The following is a 15,955-nucleotide window of genomic DNA, read 5'->3' on the forward strand; positions in this document are numbered from 1 at the left end:
AGAGTGAGTGCAGGCTGACAGTGAGTGCAGAGTGAGTGCAGGCTGACAGTGAGTGCAGAGTGAGTGCAGGCTGACAGTGAGTGCAGAGTGAGTACAGGCTGACAGTGAGTGCAGACTGAGTGCAGAGTGACAGTGAGTGCAGACTGAGTGCAGAGTGACAGTGAGTGCAGAGTGACAGCGAGTGCAGAGTGACAGCGAGTGCAGTGACAGCGAGTGCAGTGACAGCGAGTGCAGAGTGACAGCGAGTGCAGAGTGACAGCGAGTGCAGAGTGACAGCGAGTGCAGTGACAGCGAGTGCAGACTGACAGTGAGTGCAGAGTGACAGTGAGTGCAGAGTGACAGTGAGTGCAGAGTGACAGTGAGTGCAGAGTGACAGTGAGTGCAGAGTGACAGTGAGTGTAGTGAGTGAGTGTAGTGCATGAGTGCAGAGACAGTGAGTGCAGAGTGAGTGCAGGCTGACAGTGAGTGCAGAGACAGTGAGTGCAGAGTGAGTGCAGAGACAGTGAGTGCAGAGTGAGTGCAGAGTGACAGTGAGTGCAGACTGAGTGCAGTGAAAGTGAGTGCTGACTGAGTGCAGAGTGACAGTGAGTGCAGACTGAGTGCAGAGTGACAGTGAGTGCAGACTGAGTGCAGAGTGACAGTGAGTGCAGACTGACAGTGAGTGCAGAGTGAGTGCAGAGTGACAGTGAGTGCAGAGACAGTGAGTGCAGAGACAGTGAGTGCAGAGACAGTGAGTGCAGAGACAGTGAGTGCAGAGTGAGTGCAGACTGACAGTGAGTGCAGATTGCAGTGACAGTGAGTACAGAGTGAATGCAGACTGACAGTGAGTGCAGAGTGAGTGCAGAGACAGTGAGTGCAGAGTGACAGTGAATGCAGACAGTGAGTACAGACTGAGTGCAGAGTGAGAGTGAGTGCAGACTGAGTGCAGAGTGACAGTGAGTGCAGAGTGACAGTGAGTGCAGAGTGACAGCGAGTGCAGAGTGACAGCGAGTGCAGAGTGACAGCGAGTGCAGAGTGACAGCGAGTGCAGAGTGACAGCGAGTGCAGAGTGACAGCGAGTGCAGAGTGACAGCGAGTGCAAGAGCGACAGTGAGTGCAGAGTAAGTGCGAGAGTGACAGTGAGAGTGCAGAGTGACAGTGAGTGCAGAGCCAGTGCAGTGACAGTGAGTGAAGAGTGAGTGCAGAGTGACAGCGAGTGCAGTGACAGTGAGTACATAGTGAGTGCAGAGTGACTGAGTGCAGAGTGACATTGAGTGCAGAGTGACATTGAGTGCAGAGTGACATTGAGTGCAGAGTGACATTGAGTGCAGAGTGACAGCGAGTGCTGAGTGAGTGCAGACTGACAGTGAGTGCAGAGTGAGTGCAGACTGACAGTGAGTGCAGAGTGAGTGCAGACTGACTGAGTGCAGAGTGAGTGCAGGCTGACAGTGAGTGCAGAGTGAGTGCAGGCTGACAGTGAGTGCAGAGTGAGTGCAGACTGACAGTGAGTGCAGAGTGAGTGCAGACTGACAGTGAGTGCAGAGTGAGTGCAGACTGAGTGCAGTGACAGTGAGTGCAGACTGAGTGCAGAGTGACAGTGAGTGCAGAGTGAGAGTAGAGTGAGAGTGAGTGCAGAGTGAGTGACGGTGAGTGCAGAGTGAGTGACGGTGAGTGCAGAGTGAGTGACGGTGAGTGCAGACTGAGTGCAGAGTGAGTGTGTGCAGAGTGAGAGCGACAGTGAGTGCAGAGTGAGTGCAAGAGCGACAGTGAGTGCAGAGTAAGTGCGAGAGTGACAGTGAGAGTGCAGAGTGACAGCGAGTGCAGAGTGACAGTGAGTGAACATGGACTGCAGAGTGAGTGTGACTGCAGAGTAACAGTGACTGCAGAGTGACAGTGACTGCAGTGTGTGAGTGTGCAGGGTAAACAGTGTGAGTGTGCAGTGTGTGAATGTGTAGGGGCAGTGTATGAGTGGGCAGGAAACAAACATTCAAACTAAGTCCACCACACACATACATAACACCACACAAACACCACACACTCACTACCACACACATCTCCACTCACCACAACACACTCACCCCCACAGACTCACCACTTCACACACAACCACACACACACACACACACACACCACCAGCCGTCAGTGCACGCTTTCATCAGGCCCAAACACCACCAGCCATCAATGCACGCTTTCACCAAGCACAAACACCACCAGTCGTACAACACCAGCCGTCAGTGCATTCTTTTACAAGGCGCACTCACCAGCAACCGTCAGTGCACCCTTTCACCAAACACACACACAACCAGCCATCTGTGCACGCTTTTACCAAGCACACACCCACCAGCCGTCAGTGCACCCTTCCACCAGGCACACACACCTCCAGCCGTCAGTGCACTCTTCCACCAAGCACACACACCACCAGCTATCAGTGAACAATTTCTACAGGCAGGCACACACACCACCAACCATCAGTGCACGCATCAATTGTTAACGCATCCACAATTAACTATTGTAGCAATCGCAGTATGGTACACTTTACTTTTAAACATATTCATCTAAAGCACAGCATGCCACCATTGCTACAATTCCAATCCAACCCACATAATTCCAGTACACACACTCCATAACACATGGCGAAAAGACATTGCCATTTACAATGCCATTAGCTCAAACTCAAATAAATCCGAGCCCTATTGCATTTCTAATGCTAGTTTTACTTTCCTCCTTCCCTCCTATCTCTCCCACCCCTGTAATTTTCATTTGCTTTCCTTCTATACACACACACATGTCCTCATCTTCCCAGACTTCCAAGCACTCTCTCTCGCACCCTTTTAACCCCCCACGCCCCACCGGCTCCCTGCTGCTTTACACCTTCCTCACTCTGTAATGCTCTCACGCGATATTCTTTTCTGTGCTACCTCTCTGGCCAGCACCCCTCTCCTACCGGCACCAAGTAGTGTGGAGCTCGCTTGCACCCGATTTCCCCCCCACCCCCTTCTCCTACCGGCACCAAGCAGTGCGGAGCTCGCTTGCACCCGATCCTCTGCCCCCCACCCCCCTCTCCTACTGGCACCAAGCAGTGCGGAGCTCACTTGCTCCCGATCCTCTGCCCCCCCACCCCCTCTCCTACCGGCACCAAGCAGTGCGGAGCTCGCTTGCACCCGATCCTCTGCCCCTCCCCCCTCTCCTACCGGCACCAAGCAGTGAGGAGCTCGCTTGCGCCCGATCCCCCTGCCCCCCCCACCCCCTCTCCTACCGGCACCAATCAGAAATACAATTACAGTATAGGTTCTCTGGTCTGATCTTCGGTACACCCCATGCTTTCATCAATGTTTTAATTAGCATCAGCGATCTGTGAGTCTTGGTAGGTTTCCCATTTCAGAAGAAATGATGCATCAAAGGCTAGATGTGTAACAATGTCATTGTTTTCTCCTTTCAAACATATATTCCCACATTATTGTTTAAGTGTGACACAAACTGTTTTGAATGTCCTCAAAAGAACCATGGTTCGTATGACCTTTTTAGTTGCAAAAGTTTCAAAGAGGATTGCTTTTAAAGCGGACGTCTTTTTCACTCATATTAAAATAGAATGTATTAAACGTGTACATCATTCATCAAGAATGTGTATGATGCATCAACTCTTGATTTTACATGTGTTGCACTTTTTAAATTTGAAGTTGATTTTGAGCCGATGTACATCTAGCTCTTTTGTTTCACCTTCACACAGTCACTGGCCGATTTGTAGAAGGCAGAGATAACATTTTTGTCTGCTGGCATAATCTGACATACTTTTGATAAACTCATGTTGCACCTGTTATGAAATTTCAGACGTTATGCAACTACGCCACATTGCTTAATATGCCCCTTGATTTTACCTAAAATTTGTAGTAAGGGCCCTAGATGAATATTTATCCCTTGGTATAATGTATACTTTGAGTTTCTTACCCCAAACATAGGCCTTTATAGTAGAAGACATGGCATGATTTATGTGCCATATTTATAGGTTTTGGTGCATTGATGTTATTACGTTTATGTATAATGCTTAGAGTTCAGAAATCGAACTAGTGTTTTAATAATGGAAATATAGATTTTTTTATAGTAAGTGTGCAGCATGATTCGATTTTAGTTTTCCGATTATTATTTGCATGCAACAAATTATTTAGGAGTTTGTTGAGCATAATTGTGTTTTGGCCCTGCACGACGTCCACTCTTGCCTTTTTTTAAGCTTTCTGAAGCTATTGGCATTGTAAATGACAATGCCATTTATTTATTTATTTTCAAAACAAACACAAATAAAAATTTTGTAATTTACAATGCCAATAGCTCAAACTTTTCAAAAGGCGAAACCATTGCATTGTAAATGCTTGTTTGATATTGCATTATTCAAGATATTTTGGATTGCAAAAAAAATTTCATGAATTAGCCACTCAATTTTATGATTTAAAAATTACCCTAAGTGGAATTTTAACGTAATTCAAGAATAATGTTAAAATCCACCAGTCATTACGGCACTGAAGCTTTTTATATTTATAAAACTCCTAATTAATTCTGTCCTCTTTGCTCTCAAACTGTTGAGCAATTGTGCTTTTTCTAGGGCTGTGTTACTAGTCATTTTCTCAGTGTCTAATGTTAATGCGTGCTAGTGTTTTTAGGTTTCGCCTGGCGTTCACTGCGCAAGCAGTGTCGCGCAGGTGAATTTTTTTGTTCTTCAGTACGGGGCTTTAACCCGCCTCTCTTCCATTGGCTAGCTCCATAAATGGAGGCTAGCCATTGGAAGAGATATGTGTCAATAAATCTCGGAGCAGATTAGTGGGCGTTCCGCTGTTTTTTTAAGCTCCGCCCTTTTAGAACGTCATGCAGCAGTGGGCGGTGTTTTTTTTTTTGCAAGTCCTGTTTTTGTCATTCCTTCCGGGTCTGTGCCGTGATGGATGTGTCCTCTCTCCCCCGCAGCCCCCCGTGACGGTTTTTTTTAATGACGAGAAAGGCAGTGGAGAGATCCGTAAAAGAAACAATTAGCCGAAGAGTAGGGGAGTGAGGCGCAGAGAGATGTTTATTGCATTGATTTTTTTCAAATTGTGAAGAAAAAAAAAAGAATTTTGATGTTTTTTGACCTGTCTTTGAGTGATATCAGTTAGGCTAGAAAAACACCAGTAAGAGGCAGCCCTACTTGCAATTAAGTTTTTTTTTTTACATGTTGTCTTTATTTCTCCAATGTTATATCGGAGTATTTGCATTGCGCATGCCTGCCATTGGAATGCAGCCCCTGGAATATGTAGGAAGGCCCCACACATTCATTTGAAATACATCTGGCCCTGGCCTTGTGGCTGGCGAGAGGAACGCGTGCGCCACGGTGTAGGCCTTCGGCGGAAGTCTCACCCTCGGTCCTGAGCTTTCCACAGACGCCACGCCCCCATCCCAGATCCCGTCATTGCCAGGAAGGCGTCCGATGCCGCGTCAGAGGTAAGAGAGGAGTGTGGAAGCAGAGTCTCAGCGGAGCGCGTCCAACGAGCTGGAACTGGCAGCATTTTTCCATCATTACCGACACTGTCCCGAGGAATTTAAGTAAGAGGATGGGTTCGGTGTATTCAGAAGAATAGTGAAGCATTCAGATTCTTCCTGGAAGTAAATGTAACCAGGCCCATTAGAATTCTGCAGATGTTTGTACAGATCTGTGATGAAGCTTGGCAGTATGTTTGTAACTCGACAAACATGTAGGCCGCATTCAATCTGTATGATCCAGCATAGCGGCATAGGCAAGAGGCTGTCACTACATTTACTTATAAAATGCATGCATCAATACACCTTAACCCTAAACTCGCACTGATGCAAGACTTCTCCGACTGAGAGTCATATCACCGGTGTGTGCATCCATGCAGATCAGAGCAGTGCCCCTGTTTATAAGAAATTGTACTGGTACAATTTACAAGATTAATGTGGGACCTGCAGAAAGTACAGCTCAGAAATAGAGAAAAAATACCACTTCTACCAGCTTCCAAAATGTGTTTTCTGCAGCTCACACACTACCCCAAAAAAACTTGAAATTTAGTGTATGGAAAGAACACTAATGATGGTTGACTACTTTACATTTTAAATCATTGTTTCATTGTCGCTATTTTTGTCATTCATAATAGCCCCTTAACTTGCACTTTCAATTTTCCACTCGCTTCTATCAGCTGGAGCAGAAATGTTTATTTTATGTACTTGTACCTGCAACATTGACAATATAGTGATAGAATGTACGAAAGTTATCAATAAAATGAATGCACAATGTGTAAAAAGTATCCTTTTGAGATAAATTTTATAAGATGTCAGCAAATATAATTTGTTTATACCTTTCGTAAACATTGTTCTGGTTTTAAAACAATAACATTTGACTTGACTATGTATGCTTGGCAGACAGTGTCATAATGTCCTAGGGGCAGATGTATCAAGGCAATTTTTAGTCGCAAACGCTGCGATGCGCAAAAAAGCAGCGTTTGCTACAAAAAATTCGCAAAATAGTATGTATTGGGGAAATCGCATCGCAAATTTAAGGAATCGCAAAATTTGTGATTCCTTAATTTTGCGTAAGCATTTAAGGAATTGCAAATTGTGATTCCTTAAATGCTATGCAACAGCATTTCATTTTTGTGAATTCTCCTTAAAAAATCATATTTCTACCAACTTCAAGTTGGTGGTAATTTGCAATTTTTCACAAATGCATTTTTTTTGCATTTGTGAAGGTGCCATATGGCGCACATACATGCCCTTATGGCATGTATGTGCGCCATATGCGCACACATGTTCATTTCATGGGTGCATCAGGGTGTCCTATTGACATCCTTGCACCCTTGAAATTATTCTCAATTTGAGATTCTCAAATTGCGAATCGCAAATTAAAAATAACTTCCCATTCATTCCTATGGGCCTCCTGGCCCATAAAAATGAACGGGAAATTTATCCTTAATTGCGATTCGCCATTTAAGAATCGCAAATTGAGAATAATTTCAAGAAGTCGCAAAAATAAATTAGATTTTCTACATACATCCCTAATTGCAAATCTCAAATAGCGATTTCTAAACAATCGCTATTTTATCGCAAATCAGGATGTTGATACATCTGCCCCTTAGTGTCCTAATAATAGGTGCATAGATCTGCTCTGTCTCGGTGCATACTTTCATGATGTGGCCCCAGAGGCTGTGCTACAGATAGTGACAAAGGGACGCAATGGGCATCTGCACATGCGCAGTCGAGCTCGCGAGATTTTAGGTCTCAGTTAGTTTCAATAGCGAGGGTTAAGCCCCGCCCCTCTTCTCCATTGGCTGGCCAGACATTGGAGAAGAGGTCGCCCAAAGGACAGGGCTTAGAGACAAAATGCTGTGTAGGCTTATATAATTTACTTCGTTTTACTGTAACGCGCTCTGACACCTCTAGGTAAAGTTTGCGCTATATAAAAATGCATGCATAAAATCGCTTTCCACGACCTAGTTGCTTTTTACCATGACATTTCCTGTTTCCCATTAAAATCTCTTGAAGACTGTTGGACAGGCCTCGTGGAAGGCCCGCTCCCTCCCCGCATGACGGGGCCCGGACCCCTGCTCTCCCTGTATCCCCAACAAGAACCATCCCGGCAACCCACGACCCGTCCACAACGGAACTCCAGCTCCCGAACACCCCAGTATCGGCTGGCCCGGGCCCCCGTCAGCACCACTGCCCCAGCCCAGCCGCCATCTTTGGACACTACATAACAAGGCCGCGTGGCCTCGGCTCGACCCCAGGCCTGGCCAGGCCCCGAAATCGAGGCACCACCATCCACCCAGGAGGTGAAGAGACCACTTGGCAGGTCAATGGGAGAAGGAGTGTCAATGGCTCCCCTCCGCCAGTTGTCGATCACCCCCGGCCTCCCCGGGCGCTGGCTCCACCCCCCTGCTGGGTGTCTGGACTCCCTCATCCCGGACCTCCCGACCTCCAAGTGCGAGGGTCCGGACATCAAAGGAGACCAGACCTATAACTGGGGCAGCTCCAGAGCAGGAAGGCAGTTGTATCCTGGAGTCGAGAGACACAGAGACGAACTCATCCTTGGAGGCCTGCTGGCGCTGCCGCGGCCCTTTCTTGTGAACCATCTCCGAAGCCTGCTGGCGCTGCCGCGGCCCTCTTCAACGTGAACTATCGTCTTGGCCTGCTGGCGCTGCCGCAGCCTTTCTCGTCGTGCACCACCTTCGTAGCCTGCTGGCGCTGCCGCGGCCCTCCTCATTGTGAACCACCGTCCTAGCCTGCTGGCGCTGCCGCGGCCCTCATCGCCTCGAACCAACTTCGTAGCCTGCTGGCGCTGCCGCGGCCCATCTTTGCGGACCCCCAAGCTAGAGCATTGTGAGCTCCCCTCTTGCTGCTCCCGTACCGAACCGGTACTAAGACTGTCCCGCTACCCCTTTCCCCTACAGAGACTAGAATTGGGAGGATCCTCGTGTCCTGACCCCACTGTATCGTTTATCACCTTGCCTCAAGAGTCTTATATAAAGTGTGTTGAACTCATCCTTGTGTGGTGTCCATCTGTGGGGGGGGGGAAGTTACTTGTCTGTACAATCGCCGGAGACGGCCCTCACCGGAGGCCTCTCCCCCTGTACTCGGCCGACCCTCCGGGTCCCCGTCTAACATTGGTGGCCAGCGGCGCGATCCGAGCCAACGCATAATCGTACAGAGAGTAACTCATCCCACGACACACAGCCACCATGACGACAAAAGAGAGTGGAACAACGGAAAAATTCCAGATGGAAAAACTAGAAGAATACAGCCACAGAGAACTAAAACAATTCTGCATAGAACTGGGCATTGCTACCACAGGACTGAGCACGAAAGAGGACTTCAAACACGCCTTGGAATCTTGGGCGGAGACGGGTATGGCCGTACCCCAAAACCAAAGCCTCGAGACAACCGAAACAAGCACTGCTCCGACAGAAGAAAGAAGACCGGGTCTCTCACCGGAGGAGGCCCGAGAACGGGAGAAGAGCAGGCTCCACGAATTGTAACTGGCTTGACTTAGCTTAGATGGAGAACTCAAATTGGCGGAACAAAAAATAACTTTAGAACACTTACGGCTCCGAGAGGAGCGAGAAGAGAAACAAAGGCAGAGAGAGCTGGAAGAGAAAAAACTAGCCTACGAGCATGAGCGCAACTTGAAGGAACTAGAGAGTCGGAGGCAGAACAAAGATCTCGGGGTCCCCGGGCACCCGAGCCCCCCTGTCACTACGGACCCCAAGGTCCACATCGCCAAGGATGTCGTCAGAGAATATTACCGGAACGATGATATCCAGCAATGGTTCAAAGCCTACGAAGTAGCCATGACCTCCCACCGGATCCCCCGGAGCGACTGGGGAGCCGGGTTATGGGGGAGGTTTGTCAACGAAGGGCGAGACGCCCTGCTGCAACTCCCGGACCATCAGATGACATCCTACGACCACATGAAAGCCGCCCTCCTCACTCGATACGGACTCACGCCCGAGATGTACCGCCAGAGGTTCCGCGACTGCAACCGGATCCCGGGTACGACTTGGGTGGAGTACGTGAACTTCTTTAGCCGAGCCTTCGAGGGGTGGATCAAGGGCAGCAAGGTGACCACTTACGAGCAGCTCTTTGACCTTATTGTATGGGAGCACCTCTCTAACAACTGCATCGTCGAGCTCAGGCAGCACCTCCTCGACAGTAAACTGACTGAACCTCGGCAACTCGCCATCGAGGCTGACCGATGGGAGAGCACCCGAGTTCCCCGAAACTGGCCCAGCGAACAAAACCGAGCCTCCCAAGGGCCCCATCGCCCCCGAGGGGGAGGAGGAGGCCAGGGTCGGGGCAGAGACACCGTCCCGGTGGCTCCCACCAGCAACACCCCGCCCCCGGCCGGAAGAGGGAGCCCCCCGAAGCGACCAGGTTTCCGCGCCAACGTTACCCGCCATCGATGCCAGCGACCCGGCCACTACGCCAATGATCCCAACTGCCCGAAAAACCAGAGCCCTATGCCCCGCCAGGTCGCTGCCGCCGCTCTGGGAGAAGAGCAAACACAAGAAGACACTGAAGAGTACGAGCCAGACCAGCCCGAGTGGGAACCAGCCGCCATTTCCCTGGTCTGCCTAGGGGAAAGAGACCTGATCCCGCGGGCACTCCTTCCCGCCAACAAGCAGAAGTACAGCCAGTGGGTCAACATTAATGGGCACCGGGCTGAAGCCCTCCGCGACACCGGGGCCAGTGTGACCGTAGTCAACTGGTGACCCCGGACCAGATCTTACCAAATATCCTTTGCCCAGTACGGTCGGCCGACAACTCCGAAAGCCTGTGTCGGATGGCCTGCGTCCCCTTCGAGTGGGGAGGAGTATCCGGAATGCTGAAAGTGACTGTCCGCGACGATGCCCCCGTGGACTGCCTCCTGGGGAACGACCTCGAAAGTTCTCCCTGGTCAGCCGTCGAGAGAAGAGAGCACCTGGGGATGCTGGGCCTCCCTGAATGGGTCTGCGTAACGACCCGGTCCATGGCCGCCCGCGCCATCCCCAGTCCCGAAGAACCCGAATGGCCAGAGCCCCCTCCCCCGATCGTCCAAGAGGGAGCCACCCTGGAAGCCAGTTCTCCGGAGCACAGCGAAGAAGGACTTGATCGGCTCCGGGACCTTCCCGAACTGGCCCAGTGGCGTCAAGAGCGTGGCCCCACTCAGGAACAATTCCGACAGGAGCAGAGAACATGTCCCTCCCTCGAGGGACTCCGGCAGCAAGCCCTCGCCCAGAGCACAGGAGACACCTCGGGGGCCCACTGGATTTATTGGGACAATGACCTGCTCTACAGTGAGCAAAAGATTGCTGAGCTGGGGGCCAGCCGGGTGCTGGTGGTCCCCCTCCGCTTCAGAGACTTCCTCTTGAACCTAGCACACGATGTGCCTCTTGCCGGACACCTGGGGCAAGACAAAACGTACAGCCGCCTGGTGACCCACTTCTACTGGCCCAAGATGCGGAATGATGTAACAAACCACTGCCGGGCATGCCCAACCTGCCAGGCCAGCGGGAAGAGCGGCCGAAAGATCAAAGCACCCTTGCAGCCTTTCCCCATTGTCACCACCCCGTTTGAACGGGTGGGGATAGACATTGTGGGACCCCTGGAGCCCCGAACAGCACAAGGACACCGGTTCATCCTGGTCCTGGTGGACCATGCCACCCGCTATCCCGAGGCCATTCCTCTTCGGACCGTGACGGCGCCCGTGGTAGGCCGAGCCCTGATGGGGATCTTCGCTCGGGTGGGATTCCCCCGGGAAGTCGTCAGCGACAGGGGCACAAACTTTATCTCTAAATACATGAAGCCCCTCTGGCAACAGTGCGGGGTCACCTACAAATTCACGACCCCCTATCACCCGCAAGGAAATGGACTGGTCGAGCGGTTTAACCGCACCCTCAAGGGGATGATCATGGGCCTGGAAGAACCCCTACGTCGCCAATGGGATGTGCTGCTCCCGTGCCTCCTGTTCGCCTACCGAGAAGTCCCCCAGAAATCCCTGGGCTTCAGCCCATTCGATCTCCTGTATGGACACCCCGTCCGGGGTCCCCTCAGCCTGGTCAAAGAAGGGTGGGAGGTGGCCCCCCAGAAGACTCCTCCTGATGTATACAAGTATCTCCTGACCCTCCGCAACCAGACCCGGCGATTCAGGGAACTCGCCATGGCCAACCTTGAAGCCAGTCAGGAGGACATGAAGAGATGGTATGATCAGCATGCCTCCTCCATCGAGTTCGAGCCGGGACAACAGGTCTGGGTGATGTCCCCGGTTGAACCCTGCGCCCTACAGGACAAATGGACGGGGCCCTTCAAGGTGGTAGAGCGCAAGGGTCCCGTCACCTACCTGATCGACATGGAGTCCCCCCGGAACCCCCTACGGGTCCTCCACGCCAACAGACTCAAACCCCACTTCGTACACTCAGAACTCAGCCTCCTGATGGCTACCGATACCGATAGTGGGACGGAAGAAGACTCCGAGCCCCTTCCTGACCTGCTGAGGACGCTCGAGAAGGACGGCTCCGTGGAAGGGGTCAGACTCTCCGATGCCTTATCCCTAGAGCAACGCCAAGACTGTCGAGACCTTCTGCTCCAATTCGCCGACCTGTTTTCCCTCATCCCCGGGGTCACCCCCTGGTGCCTTCACGACGTGGACACCGGGGATATTCCCCCTATTCGACACAGGGCGTACCGAGTGCGCGCCTGCATCCAGAACGAAGTCTCCAAAATGCTGGCTCTGGGAGTGATCGAGCCATCTGACAGCCCCTGGGCCAGCCCAGTCGTGCTGGTCCCCAAGGCTGCCGCCCCGGGCGTTGCCCCCGAGCTCCGGTTCTGTGTGGACTATCGGGGCCTGAACGCCGTTACCAGAACCGACGCTCACCCCATCCCCCGGGCGGATGAGCTGATTGACCGCATGGTGGCCGCCCGCTACCTGAGCATCTTCGATCTAACAGCGGGCTACTGGCAGATCGGCCTCACCCCAGGGGCCCAAGAGAGATCCGCCTTCTCTACCCCGGATGGCCACTACCACTTCAAGGTGATGCCATTCGGCATGAAAAACGCTCCAGCTACCTGCCAGAGACTCGTGAACTAGGTACTGGCGGGCCTCGGAGAATTCAGCGCCGCCTATCTGGACGACATTGCTGTGTACAGTCGCCACTGGGCAGACCACCTCCACCACCTCCGGGAGGTCCTGCACGCCCTCCGGCAGGCCGGGCTCACCATCAAAGCCAGCAAATGCCAGATTGGCCAAGGGTCCGTGACCTACCTGGGACACCAAGTGGGGAGCGGTCTGGTGGCCCCCCTCCAGCTCAAGTTCGCTGCCATCCAGGCCTGGCAACCCCTGTCACCCAAACCGAGGTCCGAGCCTTCCTGGGGCTCACCGGGTACTACCGGCGGTTTGTAAAGGACTATGGCAGCATTGTGGGGCCCCTCACAGAACTCACATCCAAGAAAAACCCCAAAACAGTCAACTGGATTCCGGACTGTCAAGCGGCCTTTGAGAAATTGAAGGCCGCCATGTGCACCGCCCCCGTGCTCCAGGCCCCCCGACTACAGCCGGGAATTCATAGTGCAGACGGACGCCTCAGATCATGGCATTGGGGCTGTCCTCTCTCAACTCAACACCGAGGGAGTCGATCAGCCAGTGGCCTTCATCAGCCGACGCCTGCTGGCCCAAGAACAGCGCTGGAGCACCATCGAGCGGGAGGCCTTCGCCGTGGTATGGGCCCTCAAGAAGCTCCGGCCCTATCTCTTCGGTACCCACTTCCGGGTGCAAACAGATCACCGACCCCTGCAATGGCTGATGCAGATGCGGGGAGAGAACCCAAAACTGTTGCGATGGTCCATCTCCCTGCAGGGGATGGACTTCACTGTGGAGCATCGTCCAGGCCAGGACCACGCCAACGCAGACGGCCTGTCACGCTTCTTCCGCCTCGGCGAGGAGAGTACCCAAGAGGATGGGTGACTGTCCCTGCCTTCAGCGGGGGGGGGGATTGGGGGGGGGGGGGGGACCGCATGTTGGACAGGCCTCGTGGAAGGCCCGCTCCCTCCCCGCATGACAGGGCCCGGACCCCTGCTCTCCCTCTATCCCCGACAAGAACCATCCCGGCAACCCACCGGGGCAACCCACGACCCGTTCACAACAGAACTCCAGCTCCCGAACACCCCAGTATCGGCTGGCCCGGGCCCCCGTCAGCACCACTGCCCCGGCCCAGCCGCCATCTTTGGACACTACATAACAAGGCTGCGTGGCCTCGGCTCGACCCCAACCCTGGGCCTGGCCAGGCCCCGACATCGAGGCACCACCATCCACCCAGGAGGTGAAGAGACCACTTGGCAGGTCAATGGGAGGAGTGTCAATGGCTCCCCTCCGCCAGGTGTCGATCGCCCCCGGCCTCCCTGGGCGCTGGCTCCACCCCCCTGCTGGGTGTCTGGACTCCCTCATCCCGGACCTCCCGACCTCCAAGTGCGAGGGTCCGGACATCAAAGGAGACCAGACCTATAACTGGGGCAGCTCCAGAGCAGGAAGGCAGTTGTATCCTGGAGTCGAGAGACACTGAGACAAACTCATCCTTGGAGGCCTGCTGGCGCTGCCACGGCCCTTTCTTGTGAACCATCTCCAAAGCCTGCTGGCGCTGCCGCAGCCCTCTTCAACGTGAATCATCGTCTTGGCCTGCTGGCGCTGCCGCGGCCTTTCTCGTCGTGCACCACCTTCGTAGCCTGCTGGCGCTGCCGCGGCCCTCCTCGTTGTGAACCACCGTCCTAGCCTGCTGGCGCTGCCGCGGCCCTCATCGCCTCGAACCAACTTTGTAGCCTGCTGGCGCTGCCGCGGCCCTCATCACCTCAAACCATCTTCGTAGCCTGCTGCCGCGGCCCATCTTTGCGGACCCCCAAGCTCGAGGATTGTGAGCTCCCCTCTTGCTGCTCCCGTACCGAACCGGTACTAAGACTGTCCCGCTACCCCTTTCCCCTACAGAGACTAGAATTGGGAGGATCCTCGTGTCCTGACCCCGCTGTATCGTTTATCACCTTGCCTCAAGATTCTTATATAAAGTGTGTTGTCCATCTGTGGGGGGGGAAGTTACTTGTCTGTACGATCGCCGGAGACGGCCCTCACCGGAGGCCTCTCCCCCCTGTACTCGGCCGACCCTCCGGGTCCCCGTCTAACAAAGACCAATGATCGGGTGGTATGCACCCTAAGAAGTCTACAAGTCATTCTCCCATCAGCCTTTTTGCCCACGACCCTCTCACTTTTTCAGCCCAGGAGTTCTTACAATGGACTCAGACAGTAAAATGGTCCAACACAACAGTGAACCCACGGTGCACGGGAGAAAGTTGTAGGCGGAGGGCCACAGGGGACGACGCGCTCATGAGGCAAGGTACAGACAGGGTGGCTCTCGTCAGCGGAAGTGTACTCAGTTAGACCGGTCCCGTTCACAATAGAGGGGTTTGCAGCTGCCTCAGGCCTGGACACCCACTAGGGACAGGCAGGGCCATTCAGTCAGAAAGCAAGGAGCCCGTCAACGGGCGGAAGGCCGGATGTTCAGCAGATAAATTCCGTGCCCACAGGCAGTCAGTGAGGAACGTGGTGCGTTCAGCTGCGAGGCAGTGTGTTCGGCTGCTCCCTGCAGCACCAGGCTGGCAGGGTCGCGGGTGGGGCACTCCGTGGGTGAGCTGATCAACAATATCCGTTTAAAATTGTAACGACACCGCTTTAAGCCCGTCTGCCTTTAATTACTGAAAGCCACGGGCGTAGGTTTCGCTTAAGTCCAGATGAGCAATCTGGCGGGTGTCGGTGTGTCCGTGGATAGGAGCCAGTGGTCTGCACCACGGCTGGTCTCACGCACACCTCGCTGCAGCAGGAAGTCGCGACCTCCCATTCGCTCCCGCTCTGTGGCAGACCCGCTCTATCACAGTCTGAAGTGATGTGTTGGAGTTCTCCTTCGCTACAACATGATATGCTTACTCTGGGGCCAGGCTACTCGGGGTAGAGAGGGCAGCTGACTTCCTGTTACCAGTCACATCAGATTTCAGAATTGAGCTTTTCCTTTATAAATCATTATTTTAAAATTGTGTTCCTCCACTTCGATTGAATGAACCAAGACTTCAACTCACAGAGTGCACTTTTCTTAAAGCCCCGGTACTGGGAAATATTGTCCATGTTGAATTGGAGTCAATTGGCAACCTTCAATTGAGATGAGTAATTATGTCAAGTGTCCAGTCAGGCATTCACAGTATGATACTGGAGCCCGCTTTAGAGTTTTTTTTTGGTGCCCTACTCTTAAATACCCTTCTATGCCTTTCACGTTGCGGAGTCATGTGCATACAAGCAAATCAACAAGTTAACTATTTTACATTTACATTGTACCATTAACAGTAGTACATTTTGCAAAGGCACATACATAGTACTTTGCAGTTAAGTATATCTCAGCAGACTGGTCCACAGTCACCCCATGACCGTGGGCATACTTGTAAT

The sequence above is a fragment of the Lissotriton vulgaris genome, chromosome 5 (assembly GCF_964263255.1).
Source record: "Lissotriton vulgaris chromosome 5, aLisVul1.2, whole genome shotgun sequence".
In the NCBI taxonomy this organism is placed as follows: Eukaryota; Metazoa; Chordata; class Amphibia; order Caudata; family Salamandridae; genus Lissotriton; species Lissotriton vulgaris.